The sequence below is a fragment of the Megalopta genalis genome, chromosome 16, assembly GCF_051020955.1.
Source record: "Megalopta genalis isolate 19385.01 chromosome 16, iyMegGena1_principal, whole genome shotgun sequence".
NCBI classification, from domain to species: domain Eukaryota; kingdom Metazoa; phylum Arthropoda; class Insecta; order Hymenoptera; family Halictidae; genus Megalopta; species Megalopta genalis.
Window position 1 is genome coordinate 7326055 of NC_135028.1, and position 16143 is coordinate 7342197.

Genomic DNA, 16143 nt, shown 5'->3' on the forward strand with positions numbered 1-16143 from the left:
TTACATTACATTAGATTACATATTATATTACATTATATTACATATTACATTACATTACATATTACATTACATTACATATTACATTACATTACATTACATTACACTGTATTACATATTACATTACATTACATTACTATCGATGATAAAGTTACATAACAGTCACTTTAAAAAACTTTTCGTGATTGGAGAACGTTTCGGAACGTTTTCGCGCCACTTAAAACGTGACAGTTTTTTACGATCGACGTCAAAATACAATTATCGAAACGTGCAGCAATTATTCCAGAAAGCCTTCGTAATTGTTACTTAATATCGCTGGTTCGACAGCATTCGTACCATTTTCCTTTAAATTAAGCGTATCGCGGACCCCATTCGCGTCTTCCATGGGCGTCGGGCGTGGACAGAAATAGATAGCCGATGTCCCAGTGTTCACCATGCTGTAAATTCGATTTCGCCGTTAATTCCTCTATCGGCGCGACTACGCGTCGGCAGTTCAAAAACGATCCCAGCTTCGCGGGGATTCAATCGCTCGTCCCATGATGTATCGTTTCAATCCGACGGGTCGATTACGATAATTGAACAGTTCGTGTAATTTAGATGTACAAAATAATTCAATCGTTTGAACGAACGGGGAGTTCCGCTGAATCGGTAGTTCGAATAATTGGAGAGTTTATGTACAGCCTACTCTCTCTGCGTAACTGGCAGAAAAGATCTCCAAATGTTATCGCCAGCACCGGATGAAAAAAAGCGTCGAACGCGTTCGTCGAGCGTGCCAGTGATTATAATTACGTATGCGGCAGTAATTTCTCCCTAATTCGCGCTCAGATTGCGCACGAAAATGGACAATTTTGGGAAGAGGAGATACGATTATTCGAGTCGCGAGGCTGTGGTTTTCATAGTTGTTGAGAATGAAAAGGATAAATTAACTTTTTTATTTCCCATTTTATGATTCGAGGACAATTCGGAGGCCACGTGACACGATTCGAAGGCAATTCGGAGGCCACGTGACATGATTCGAAGGCAATTCGAATACAATTCAAGGCAATTCGAATACAATTCAAAGGCAATTCGAACACAATTCAAAGGCAATTCGAATACAATTCAAAGGCAATTCGAATACAATTCGAAGACAATTCGAAGGCAATTCGAAAACAATTCAGAGGGCACGTGACATGATTCAAAGACAATTCAGAGGGCACGTGACATGATTCAAAGACAATTCAGAGGGCACGTGACATGATTCAAAGACAATTCAAAGACAATTCGAAAACAATTCAGAGGGCACGTGACATGATTCGAAGACGATTCGAAGGCAATTCAGAGGGCACGTGACATGATTCGAAGGCAATTCAAAGACAATTCGAAAACACTTCAGAGGACACGTGACATGATTCGAAGGCAATTCGAAGGCAATTCGAAGACAATTCAGAGGGTACTTAGTTGCCAACCCAATAGATCGCGGATTTTGACGAATGTGAATTTTAAGTTTCAGTATAAATGGATATATTATTCGTCGTTTCGCTGTTGTTTAAAGTAATAATTTGTACTTTTACGCGTAAATAATATAATCTATTTATATATGTTTACGTGATATTTTCAAGTTTCATTACGAATGGATGAAACGATGAGACAAACAAAACAGCATAAAAAAAGGATCGTTAATGCAGCTCGCCGCTTCATACTTTAATTTCGTAATGCACTCGTGACATTAAAGGGAGGATTTATGCTCTGTTTACATGCGACGCGCTTATGACAATAAATCGATACGCAGCGACACGGTGTGAAGCTAGAAAATGGGATAAAATTGAAGGTCGAATTTGCGTAAATTTGTTAATCATCGCGACGGTTAAAAAGCGCTCGTCGACGATCATCGACGCGAACCGTCGACGAGCGTAGATCCGCGCGATTTATAGAAAATTTGTTTATTTCGTTACATAATCGATATCCGCGCGATCACAAATAACGTACGCGAGATATTTCACCGACGAAACGAAGAATATTCTGTTTGAAAAAAGAAATGCGAAACGCGAAAGCGTGTTTTATTTGTGAACGAACAAAAAAAAAGGATTAAATCGCAACGCTTGTTAAACTATACGGCGGCGTGTGCTGCGATGGACAGGCTTTATGCCAATAAAATCGTAACATTATGATCGCGCACTCCATTGTTTTGTCCGCGTCGATGGTCAGCTAATTAATCGGGGCAAATAAATGGACACTTTTTCGGACACTGTTTAAGGGACGGCAAAAAACGAAACAAAAGAACGAGACGTAGGGAAATGGATACTGTTTCGAGCAGAACTTGTTATTGTACGATATGACAGAGTCAAAAACGTGGTAAAAATGTTTTGAGCTCTGAAACCGTACAGCTTTGTAATTGTTTCGCGTAGTAATTTATTTCTGCGTTGAAAGAAGCAATAATTGGAATATTTCGTTGATTTTTCAAGTATTTAATAAGGCATTTGAAATGTACAGTTGATTGTAGGTATCTGAAAAAATAATTAATTGAGATAAATATTTTCTTCGTTGTGCATGAAATGAGACACTTGAATATTTCAGATAATGCATATATTATTTTTTATATGTACATTGTTAGAAGCGAACGGATGTTAAATGTTCCAATTACATGAATCGAATTAAGAGATATATAAGAAAAAGCTTATTTTTGAAAGCTATATATATTTTTCAAAACGGTTTGTTTCCTTTCATAAATATTAATCGGAAGAAATGGAATTTCAAATAATTAATAGAAATTTGTACACACGGAGTGCTATTTGCAATAAAGAGAGAATAAAATATATTATACAATATTAGTAATATAATAATATAATAATATAATAGTATAATAATATAGTAATATAATAATATAATAGTATAATAATATAGTAATATAGTAATATAGTAATATAGTAATATAATAATAGTATAATAATATAGTAATATAATAGTATAATAGTATAATAATATAGTAATATAGTAATATAGTAATATAGTAATATAATAATATAATAATATAGTAATATAATAATATAATAATATAATGGTATAATAGTGTATAATAATATACTAATATAGTAATATCGTAATATAATAATATAATAATATAATAGTATAATAATATAGTAATATGGTAATATATTAATATAATAATATAATAGTATAATAATATATAATATTAATATTATAAATATTATTTTTTATACGAGCCAAAGCATTTTATTTCGCGATTTTTGCAGTTAATTTCGCGTACATCATGTAATCCCTAAAGATTTGTGTTTACCAGAATTTGGTTTACTACATTCTATTTTACAGAGAAAGATGGCTGAAGATCCTAAAAGATTCACGCTTGCCAAACGTAAGTATCTCCGAACCACAGTTCAAACTTAAATATTCTGGACCGAATTGTAAAGTCCGACAGCCATGCTAGATTTATGATCTCCTCGTTCAGATCAATATTCACGAATGCAATGCATGGATTTGCGTATAAATCGAGTTTAGAAGTAAGACGAACGCAGGAACTGCGAACGCGTTTCTTTATTTGCAAAATATGCTTGCGCGGTCATTTTTTTGAGTTACATCAACAAGTACAAGCTGAAATATTATATTGAAAGTAAATGATAAATTTTGCACGCGATTTAAAAAGAATTTAGAAAAAAATTATTAAAAATATACGATCTCAAAACATTCTGCTTTTACGAAAACTAGAAGAGCTGGACTGCGGATTTTTATGCAAGATAAATATTGTCAATTATCCAGAAAAAATGCAACTCAATTCCCAGAGTAAAAAATTGAATAAAAACCACAGTCAAGAATTGCACTGAAACAAATGACTTGTATAAATAATTTCAACTGGCCAGAAAAGAATAGCATTTAATATTATTAAATAGTATAGTAGTATAATATAGTATATTATTGTATAATATGGTACTATAATATAGTATAATATCGTATAATATATTGTACAGTATAGTAGTATAATATTATTGCATAGTATAGTAGTATAACATAGTATAATATTATTGTATAGTATAGTAGTATAATATTGTATAATATTATTGTATAGTTTAGTACTATAATACAGTACAATATTATTATATAGCACAGTAGTATAATCCAGTATAATAATATAATACAGTACCATATAATATTATTATAATACAGTATATTATAGTATAGTATTTAATCTTCCTATTTTTATCAAAAATTGAATAAAATCCACAGTCAAATGTAACTACATACAAAACAAGAATCGCACAGAAACAACCGATTCGCAAAAATAACATCAACTGGCCACAAAAAAATACAACCCAATCCCCAGATTCTTCTGCCACCACTACAGTTCGCTGTCGAATGGCCGCGTGCCCGTCAAAACTTAACTAAAACCCACAGTCAACAAATCCACCCTAAATCCAAAACAAAATCCCCAAAACGCGCTCCTCAACAAAAACACAATTCTCCAGCGAAAAATCAATAACAACCCGGCTCCGCGAACCCTTCGGCAAAGAGAATCGCGGCGGTTCGTTCTCCGGACATCTCGGAGTATCCTAGGCTAGCGTTAAAGAACGGGTACGAAGCGTAATTAGAAGCGGGTAAGACTCGTTCCGAAGGGAAATTGGAAGTGCCCCGGAGTTCGATTTGCCGGCGCGGTCAAGAACACGCCGTGCTCGAGAAGCTCGGATCGGCGATCGGAAACGTCGGCTGCGCGAGGCATTCGACAGCCATAACCGTTCGTTTCGGCCGTGAACGAGCCGGCAATATCGGAGCACCGTCGCCGGAATCGGCGACGTAGCCTTGGCGAGAGACGTAATTGTGCGAGCGGCCGGCCCCGTCTTTCAATCGCGCCCACTTACCGCGAGGGGGTTGAAGAAGAAAAAAGAGCGCGCGGAATCCAAATCGCGACGGGGAAAACGCTTACGAAGAATTTCGAAGAGCCGCCCGGTCTCGAGCCACGTCTCGCGGCGTCGTGAGAGAAGGCCGCCGGCCCTCACCGAACTCGCGCAAATAGGTTCAAACATCCGTAATCTTTCCGGTCTTTCTTCGGCGCCGCCTCGGAACCCCGCGCGCGCCCCGCGCCGCGCGCGTTCCACGTCCGCGAGCTTTCAGCAAAAATTTCCAATAAGCCCGGAGCAAGAGTTGGCGAGCTTCCTGCGAGTGATCGAAGCGTTTCCAGGGGAAAAAGTTTTGCACGACGGGCTCGAGAGCTTTTCAAGCTGGTCGGACGGCCGATTCGCGAAGGAGACAAACATTTCCAATCAACGAACCGGCCTGGAAAGACGGGCCCGCGGAGAGCCGCATAGTTTTTCCAGTGGGGTTCACCGGCGTGTCGTCGACGACGACGACGTCGTCGTCGTCAGAGGGGAACCGTTCGCCGCGCGCGGAACGAGAATCGTTCGAGCGCGACGCGATTTCTGTGCTTTATACCGCGCCGCGATTTGTAATTTCTGGACCGTGGCGATGGGTCCGCAGCTTTTATGTCGCTCAATGGCCGGCCAAGCTACGGAAAATGTTCCGGCAAGTTTCGGGCGAGCGTTCTGAGGCGTTCGCTTTATTTTCGGTACGATTTGATCTATACAGACGCTGCGCGGTGGTTGAATGGACGGCAGATGAAGAACATGCGTTGGGCAGAAGTGCTGGGAGCATGTGAGATTCTTTTGTAGTAGAGACGAATGTGATAGGTTTGTACTGTTTGGTTGAAGAGTTTAAGGTGATCTTCCAATCTCGATAAAAAAATGTATAGTATAGTAGAGTATAGCAATGTATTATAGTATAATAGTATAGTATAGTAGTATAATATAGTATAATATTGTTGAATAATATAATAAATTATTATTGTACAGTATAGTAGTACAATATAGTATACTATTTGAATAGTAATCTAATATAGTATAATATTACTATATAATATAGTACAATAATATTGTATAATATTATTGAATAGTAGTCTAATAGAGTATAGTGTTATTGTATAATATTGTATAATATTATTGAATAGTAGTCTGATACAGTATAATATTATTGTATGGTATAGTAGTATAATATAGTATAATATTATTGTATAATATAATAGTATAATATTGAATAATATTATTAAATAGTAGTCTAATATAGTATAATATTATTGTATAATATAATAGTATAATATTGAATAATATTATTGAATAGTAATCTAATACAGTATAATATTATTGTATAATATAGTAGTATAATATTGAATCATATTATTGAATAGTAGTCTGATATAGTATAATATTATTGAATAGTAGTCTAATATAGTATAATATAGTACCATAATATTGTATAATATTATTGAATAGTAGACTGATGTAGTATAATAATATTGAATAGTAGTCTAATATAGTATAATATTATTGTGTGTGTGTGTGTGTGTGAATAGTAGTTTAATATAGTTTAATATTACTGTATGATATAGTACTATAATATTGTATAAAATTATTAAATAGTAGTTTAGTATAGTATAATATTACAGTATAATATAGTACTATAATATATAGTACCATATAATATTATTCTATAATAAAGTAATATAGCACAATATAGTATAGTATAATACTATAATACAGTATAATATCATTGTACAGTATAATGTACTAGCCTAGTACAAAATAATAGTACAATATAACATTAGTGTATATAGTTACCGTTCGCAAACCTATTAAATTACGAACATCCCCCATCTTCTCGTGCAATCCATTGTTACGAACAATAAAACATTTTCCTTGAAATTTTCAAACTGCCAGCCTACTTAAATACAACAGTGTCGACGAAGCATTCGATTATCATGAAAGAAGGGCGCACAGCTCCGGCGAAAGTTTTCGGGGAACACTGGCGCAAATTCGAAAGGGTGCCATAATTCCGCGCGAGCAGGCGAACATTTTCCTACGATTTCGCGCGACAACAGACACACGCAGCTGAGATTGCACGGTTTTCTTTCCGTTATTGTTTCCTAGACCGGGGAACACGACGGAAAAGCGGGCGCAATCAGGAAAAAGGAACGTGCGCGCGCGCGCTCGCGCCCTGACGAAACATCTGGCGACCGAGGAAATCTAATTTCTAAGCTCCCGTTCGGCGCCCGCGTTAATTTCTCCTTTTGTAACTCGATAAAAAAAATCGACGGACGAAAATCTGCGCGCGGCCTGACACGCCTTTCACACCCCCCCCCCCCTCCCTCCCTCGCCCATTTCCCATCGTCTGTTCCTCGGACCAATTACGCCGGAGGGGGGTCGCTCGATCTCCAAAATTCTTTCAGCGTTCGCATCTCGGCGAAATTGACTTGTTAACGGTCGTATTTGTGTTAAAAAAGATTTATGTATCGTGATTGGATTGTAGTGTAAATAGTATGACAATTAAGAGTTTTTTTTTAGTACATTTTACCAGGATGATGGGGTCACCGCCGAGCTCCAGATTTAAATCCCATTGAAAATCTACGGGATCGATTAGACCAAGTAATTAGAAAGAGAGCGATAAGTTTAAAAAGTTATATTGCAAACGAGGCTAAAAGAAGAATAGTTCTATAATTTCTAATATTTAATTTATTGAAAATATATTTAATATATATGGAATATATTTAATATATTTAAATATAATATACTTAATATAATTAAATATAATACAGTCAATATATTTGAAATATATTTTAAATATATACAAATATATTTGAAAATATATTTAATATATATTCAATATAATTAAATATAATATATTTAATATACTTAAACATAATATATTTAATATACTTAAATATACTACACTTAATATATCAAAATATAACAAATCTAATATATTTTTAAATATAATACATTTAATATATTGAAGTATAACATATTTAATATATTTAAATATATATAGAATGTTTAAAAAAAATTACTTACAATAATATTAAACAACCATTTCCGCGACAAAACTTTCGTTTTGCTTCAAAACACGCGTCTACACGGTGTTCCCAGCGCGCCCTAAAATCGTCACGGCGACACAATGAATTCGCATAATCGCTCACCGAACGTCGGCCGGCTGCAGATGATCTCCGGACGGTTCTGTCTGCGCTCGTTGCCTCGCAATAACGTCGAGTGGACTCGTTCGAGCACCTGGAAAATAAAACGAGGGGACGAGTTTGTTTCGATAATTTATGATGAAAGTTGGCGAACAAGCGGAATCTGGTGGGACACTGCCTCGTCCCGCGTCCCTCGCCCGGATCGAACTTTTACGCGGGCTAATTATCGGGGAACGCGCGGTGTAGCGCTCGCCGTAAAAATGGCCGAAGTAGAGGATCGGCGCGTCGCGTGGCACGATGCACAATGCGGAAACTTGAAGCGGGTCGATTACGGGAGATAGCGAAATAATTGATTGCGTGAATAATCGACGCCGGCATCTTTTACAACGTATTCTTCTTCGATGTATTATAAGGATACGATAATGTCTCTCTAATTGACGCTCCCGGATTGTCCACAAAAATGGACAATTTTGGAAGAGGAGATTATTACTATTATTCTTGCGAATTTGACGGGTCTGGTAGCGCAAGGCCGATCCGAGCTACGATAACTCCCGTCCGGTTATCGAACTTGCACGAGGTCCGGCATTATTGTGGCGAAACGCTGCGACTTCTCTGTCGACCGTTTCCAAGGGCGAGTCCTCATTGGCGCGGTTGCTCCTTTGTGGTCGATATTAAATAAAAGTGCAGCTTGTTTGCACGGAAAGTCGATTTGGTGTTTATTAAAGCTGCGCCGTACAATGCTCGGAAGACGCTCGGAATCTTAAGTCGTTCCTTTGCGGATATCGACGCGACGCGACGTGACGCCGCTCTGCGAAGTTTTTGCTCCTCGCGCGGCAATAATGTCGCGCGCGGCGGTCCGCCGCGGGCGATCTAATAAATCGGGAATCCACTTTGGCCGCCGTGAAACGAATACTGCCCCCGAGGTATCATCCCCGGGATGATACGTGTACATTAAAGTCTCGTTCGCGCGCCGCTGTCCTCGCGTTCGCGCTCGAATATCCGCGCGTCCGAGGGGGACGCGCGCGCGAGCCCCGTGGACGCGGTAGAAATCGTTCTTGGTCAGCGGCGGCGGCGGCTACGGCGGCGGTAGCGGCGGCGGCGGCGGTAGCGGCGGTAGCGGCGGTAGCGGCGGCGGCGGCGGTAGCGGCTGCGATGACCGCGGCGGCGGCGGTAGCGGCGAAGGCGGCGGCGGTAGCGACAGCGACAGCGGCGGCTACGGCGGCTACGGCGGCTACGACGGCGGCGGCGGCGGCGGCTTGAAACCGAGACCGCGAACTTGGAACGCGCCGTGATCGCGGGGCTTCTAATTTCTGTACAGGATTTTCGGCCGGCGGACGCCGCGCCGTGATTCGTCGCGCGGCACAGGTCGCGGCGCCGTAAAATTCGTTAACGTTCTGTTCTCGCCATTTGCGCCCGGGACCGCTTTCGTTCGGCCGGATAACGGATAATCATACGAAGGCTTTCCCGGCTCCTGCTGCTGCCGTTGCTGCTGCTTCCGCTTCCGGTAAGTGGATAACGATCGGGACCCGCTTTCATAAAATTTAATTATTGTTATCGGCGAATCGATTCCCCATTGCGGACGGAACCCGACGTTATCGCCGCGGCTATTTCTTTGGACCGCCGATCGGCTCCCGATATACGAATTGAAATCTCTACGATCCAATTATGGGCCGTTTTACATTCGAGAGGGAAATTAGATGGTTATTAATCTTGCGCGGGCGGGAGCGGGGCTTTGAGATTGGCGATACTTTTTGATGGTGGTACTTGCTCGCTCTCACTCTTTCTCTCTCTTTCTCTCTCTCTCTCGCTCCCTCTTTCACACAATCTCTCTTCATCTCAATTTCTCTCTTTCTCTCTCTGAATCTCTCTTAATCTCAATTTCTCTCTTTCTCTCTCTCTCTCTCTCTCTCTCGCTGTCTCTCTCTCTCTCTCTCAATCTCTTTCTCTTTCAATCTCAATGGCAATTTCTCTCTCTCTCTCTCTCTCACTCTCTCTTTTATATGTATACACACACACACACACACACACACACACACACACACAGAGAGAGAGAGAGAGAGAGAGAGAGAGAGAGAGAGGCAGAGAAATAAATAGGTAGATAGATGCAGATATAGATATAGATATATAGATGTAGATATAGATATAGATATAGATATAGACATAGATATATAGATATAGATATAGATATAGATATAGATATAGATATAGATATAGATATAGATATAGATATAGATATAGATATAGATATAGATATAGATATAGATATAGATATAGATATAGATACAAATATATCTGTATCTATCTATCTATCTATATATCATCAATCTTAAAGTAGAATAAATTTAACAACAAATTAATCAGAAAAGTTTTCTCAAGTTTGCTCAAAATCGAAACTTCAAGCACCGCTATCCCCCCTACTGTTATTGTCGGATCCACTGAATTCTCTCCCGGACCCTCTCTCTCGCTCTCTCTATTTCTCTCTCTGTCTCGCATGCGCCGTCCAATCTCGCCAGCACCCGATTTGCACGGTGCACATCGTCGGCCAGTGTCACCCAGCGATTTCCAAATGCCCGCGGAAAGGAAGCGCGTTGATGTATCGGTCCCCAGGGCGGTCATCAATCTCCGATCGATTCACATCTTGTTAACTCCTAATAATGCCGGAAGGACACCCTCGTGCCGTCGATGTTCATTGTGCGGCGATGCGTGTGCCGTGAAAACGCCGCGATGAAAAACCCGTCACGCACCGCCAAGTGACCGGTATATAACGGGAAATATACCGGGCGACACGTGCGCGATCCGTGCGAGCCATAAGTGACTGGAAGAGATACACGGACGTCCCGGGGCGAGATCAGCGCGGGCCAACTTTCCCCGATCGATGAGTCGTTGACGTTGACTTATGGCAGTCGCCCCTCGGCCGAGCACCCCGCCTTTCGACGGCCCTCTTTTCTCGCGATTTACACGAGAATCCGGCTGGACGTCCCTCTCTCTCTCTCTCTCTCTCTCTCTCTCTCTCTCTCTCTCTCTCTCTCTCTCCCTTTGAATCTCAATCTTTTTCACTCTCTCTCTCTCACACACACAATTTCTCCCTCTCTCAATCTCTCTCTCTCTCTCACAATTTCTCTCTCTCTCTCTCTCTCTCTCTCAATTTCTTTTTCCCTCTCAATCTCAATTTTTCTCTCTCTCAAATTCTCTCTCTCTCTCTCTCTCTCTGAATCTCAATCTTCCTCATTCTCTCTCTCTCTCAAATTTTCTCTCTCTCTTTGGATCTTTCTCTCTCTCTCTCCCTGCTCTCCGAATCTCAATCTTTCGCTTTCTCACTCTCTCAATCTCAATTTCTCTCTCTCTGAATTTTTCTCTCCCTCAATCTCACTCTCTCAAATTTTCTCTCTCTCTCTCTCTCTGAATTTTTCTCTCCCTCAATCTCACTCTCTCAAATTTTCTCTCTCTCTCTCTCTGAATTTTTCTCTCCCTCAATCTCACTCTCTCAAATTTTCTCTCTCTCTCTCTCTCTCTCTCTCTCTGAATTTTTCTCTCCCTCAATCTCTCTCTCTCTCTCTCTCTCTCTCTCTCTTAATTTCTCTTTCCCTCTCAATCTCAATTTTTCTCTCTGTCTCTCCTTCTCTCCCTCTCTCCCTCCCTCTCTCTCTCTCTCCCTCTCTCTCGCTCTCTCTGTTCAAAGCGCAAGCTGCAGACTCAGTCCTGTCGCCGGAATAACGACAGGACCCGTTCCGGGATCTCGCCGAGTATTTCATCGGCTCCTTTTCTTGTCGGCGGCGGCGCGCACGCGCGCGCGCGTATCAACCCCTTTCCAACGCTTCTGCCGGGGTGGCTCAGTGTTCGACTCGGTTCGCGCGTCATTAATTTTAACGATCGTTAAAACGACAGCGTGACGATTGTGCGTCGGGCCCGTCTTCGAGTCACGCGAAACAAGGGTTCGCCCTGTTGATAAATGGCGCGGGGGGAGGCCGGGGGACGGGAAATGTAAAGGCGGCGGCACGCCGAAAATTCTCGGCGCTCTGCCGGTTAAGAGTGTCGCGTTTAGAACTTCGCTCTTTTCGAATGTTGACCGCGATTGTCAATGTACCGGGTGCACCTGGATATAGGTAGGTGGCTTGCGGGGGTGGAGGGCACTTTCGTTTCGAGGTTGCAACGAAGATTGTCTGGCCTCGTGGCAAGAAACAGACGGTGAAATTTAATTTTTACTTCGAGCCTCGTGCGCCGAATGCTGGGTCATTTTGACCCGCCAGCGCCAATTTGCAACAGAAATTTTATTACGAGTCAAAATGACCCTGCATTCGTCTACAGTGATCATCGGAAACAATTTATCTTGTGAGGGTTTATAAGCTTATTAAGTAGAAAGTACAGATTTCTTATATATGTATAGGATATAATACAGGATGTCCCAAAAATGTATCGCAGTGTGGAGAGGGATGATCCTGAGGTCAATCCAAGCAACTTTGTCCTTTACAAAAATTTTTTCCGAGGCTTCGTTTACGAGTTATTAACGAAAGAACATTGCCTAATGAGAGATCGCTGACGGCTGACGCTCCGCCCACGCGACTACCGCCGCTGCGTCAGACGGCCGGCGCGCCGCGGCATTGGCCGCAGGGCGGGGCACCAGCCGCGCTCGCTCTTCGATTGGTCAGTGTTTTCCGCTAATAACTCGTAAACGAAGCCTCGGAGAAAATTTTTGTAAAGGAAAAAGTTGTTTCAAATGACGTCAGCAGTTGAGATGGAAACGTTTAAACTATTTTGGAATTTATGATTTTTCAAAATTGCCTGTTCGCCCATGGTAAAACAAGTATTGTTTAATTATTCAATCATAATTTGAACTGTCGATTTGAAATACCGTATTATTATCGAACAGTCTTGAACAACGTTTGCAATAATCTTGGCCAATCATTTTCATTACAGAATGTGTGATAAACGATGCGTACATAATAAATAAATGTTTCGTCTCCGTATCGCAATGTACATATTTAATATGTTTATTGATGGTTATCTGGTTAAATTCCTCAAATAAGTGGTATTAATGATTTTACATCGCTTAATGATAATGAACTATAAATCATGATAATGAATTACTCGATTAATATTCACTATGTTAATTATGTCCGCAATATAATCGTACATGTTATAATCATATAATATGCGTGTATTTAATTTAGCTTTCGTTAGGCATCTCTGAATTCTTACGCGCGGCAGCGTGTATGGTACGAATTAATGAGCTTGTTAAAGCAATTATTAACATAATCGCGACATGCCCGTACGCTTTTAGAAGTATTATACAACCGGTTAAATCGGATACATTGTATCCATTCGAGGTATCAATTATTTTCATTGTATTATGGAACAGTGCATGAACGAGTACTTTATCTTCCAACGCATTCTATGAAAGGTTATGCGGCAAATTAGAATCGGTTGAGCGTCGGTGAATATTAAACAATTACGACGACTAAATGCTACTGAAAGAAAAAATAAAATAAAATGGAGTAAAATAGGATAAAATTGAGTAAAATAAATCGAATTAAATAGAGTAAAATTGAGTAAAATAGAATATAATAAAGAAAAATACAGTAATGTAGAATAAAATCGAGTAAAATTGAGTAAAATAGAGCAAAATAGAGTAAAATTGAGTAAAATTGAGCAAAATTGAGTAAAATTGAGTAATATTGAGTAAAATTGAGTAAAACTAGAAAATTGAGTAAAATTGAGTAAAATTGAGTAAAATTGAGTAAAATTGAGTCAAATTGAGTAAAATTGAGTAAAATTGAGTAAAATTGAGTAAAATTCAGTAATATTGAGTAAAATTCAGTAAAATTGGGTAAAATTGAGTAAAATTGAGGAAAATAAATTGAGTAAAATGGAGTAAAATAGAGTAAAATAGAGTAGAATAGTGTAAAATAGAGTAAAAGAAAAGAAAATAGAATAAAATAAAATAGAATGAAATAAAATAAAATATGTGAACAACGTGAAAATTCTTTTAAAATAAAGTACAGTTTTCAACGTCGCCTCGGAGCCGCCGATCGAGCGCAAATCCATGAAAACGATTAGCTCGCAATGAAATTAAAATGTCTTGCTGGCCGGTTGTCCGAGGCGGCGCTAAGTAATACGCAGGAAACGAGCGAGCAGCCGCGCGGCCGCGATGGAAAAGGGGTGGCGCGACGGTATTCCAATCAACCCCGTCGTGGTAATATTTAAAAAATAAAAACGACGACGCGGGTCATTCGCCGGGTCCCCTAAACGACGCGAGGGCATTGAATAAAGTGAAGCAGAAGAAAAAGAAATCGGTCGGGGAACGACTCGACAGACATTTCCATCAGAGGTCCCCGCCGATAACTACTGATCATTTCTCCGGTAATTGGACGACGGGACGCGCGACGTCCGCGTCGGTCTAGGCCGTTTAAATTCCATTCGTCGGGAGGTGGAGGGGCCGAGGGGCCCCGTAACGCGACTCTAGAAACGACTGAAACTCTTCGATGCACGCCTTTAAATAGCCCGATAACGAAATTAACCGGCGATACGGCCGAGGAATCACGGCATCCTCCGAATCTCTCGGCATCTCATTGCACCAATTTATGCAGGAGCCGGCCGTCTCCTCGCGAGCGTCGCGACGCTCGTCGAAGACCGGAGGAAAGATAGAAATAATAATAATTGTCGGGCGAACAGACGTCGGCGTGTTAATCAAATATCTTATATATCGATATTAATAATTAATATATCAAATAATTAATTACTTGTCGAGGATTGCTAATCGGGATTAATTTTTGGACGATGTTCAGACATTTTTGGAGATTATCAAATAGATTTATACCGATTGCAATAGAAAGAAAGAAATTATGATAATTTTATTAGTTGAATGAAAAATCTGAATCGGAGGATTAGTTAATTTATATAATATTGAATTGTCGATTTGTGAAATAATTATTGCATAATGCTCTCTTTCCACTACTAGGTGTCTGAATTGAATATTTTATTATATACCAATTTATTTAAATCGACTATTCCGTTAATAATTTCCAACAATTGCATCTCCAATAAATTTTAAATCTCATTCACAACAAACCTATTATCCGAACTTAATTATTTTCATCACTACGATAATAATAATAATAATAATAATAATAATAATAATAATAATAATAATAATAATAATAATAATATTTAAACCGAATTTATCCAGACAATTTCCTTGTATTTTTACTCGTACATCAACATTTCCCTGGAACCCTCGAGCGTGTCCGCCCTGTCGCAGCGCGACGCGAATAATTGCGCGGCTCTCGAGGCGCACGCACGTGGCAGCGCTAAACAATAAACGGCGGCGGCGGTGGCGGCTCGTTCTCGAGAGGCCGCGATCGCAGCTTATAACCGGCGGGTCCATTAAAGGAGGAGCGGATTGGAGCCAGCATCCGAGCGGAGGAGGAGGAGCGGTCGTTTCGCGACGAACGAACGCGGCCGGCCGGAATCAATAGATCGGCGAAAAAAGGAGGAGCCGAAAGGATTTTTGGCACGTGCCGCGCGACGCCGGCAGCTCTCGCGAATTACCAATTAACGGGGTTTTTGGCAACATTACGCGGCCGGCCGGTTTCGCAGCCGCGGCGATTTAATTAAAAACTTTCGCCCGGTTCCGACACGATTTCGCGCCAAATAACCGCCCCTGTTCTTCCTGCCTTCGCCGCGATCGCTGTTAAATCTCGGCAGATCGACGTAGAAAGCATTCGAACGTTCTTTTTTTATTATTATATTATATTATTTCCTCTAATTATTATTATATTATATTATTTTTATATTATACATATAATATAACATATATTCAATTCTATATATATATATATATATATATATATGTATATGAGTTTGTTTATATTATATTATATTAGTATTATATTATATATATTATCTCTTCTAATTATTATATTAATTCTATATAAATACGTTCATTTGTACTATATTATTTTTATTATATTACATTATTTTTCTTCTAAATATTATTATATTAAATTATATTAGTATTATATTATTTTTATATTATACACATAATATAATATAAATTATAATATAATATGACATATATTATATTGAATTCTACATAAATGAGTTTGTTTATATTATATTATTTTTATATTATACACATAATATAA

General features: G+C 39.6%; 1 protein-coding gene across 1 annotated transcript in view; it reads right to left on the minus strand.

The window, feature by feature from the left end:
- Positions 1–16143, minus strand: part of Con (leucine rich repeat protein connectin) — a 618546-nt gene that overhangs the window by 547356 nt on the left and 55047 nt on the right. The window contains exon 2 of the mRNA XM_076526778.1: positions 8009–8096. The gene's annotated coding sequence lies outside the window, so the exon portion shown is untranslated. The remainder of the gene's footprint in view (positions 1–8008; positions 8097–16143) is intronic.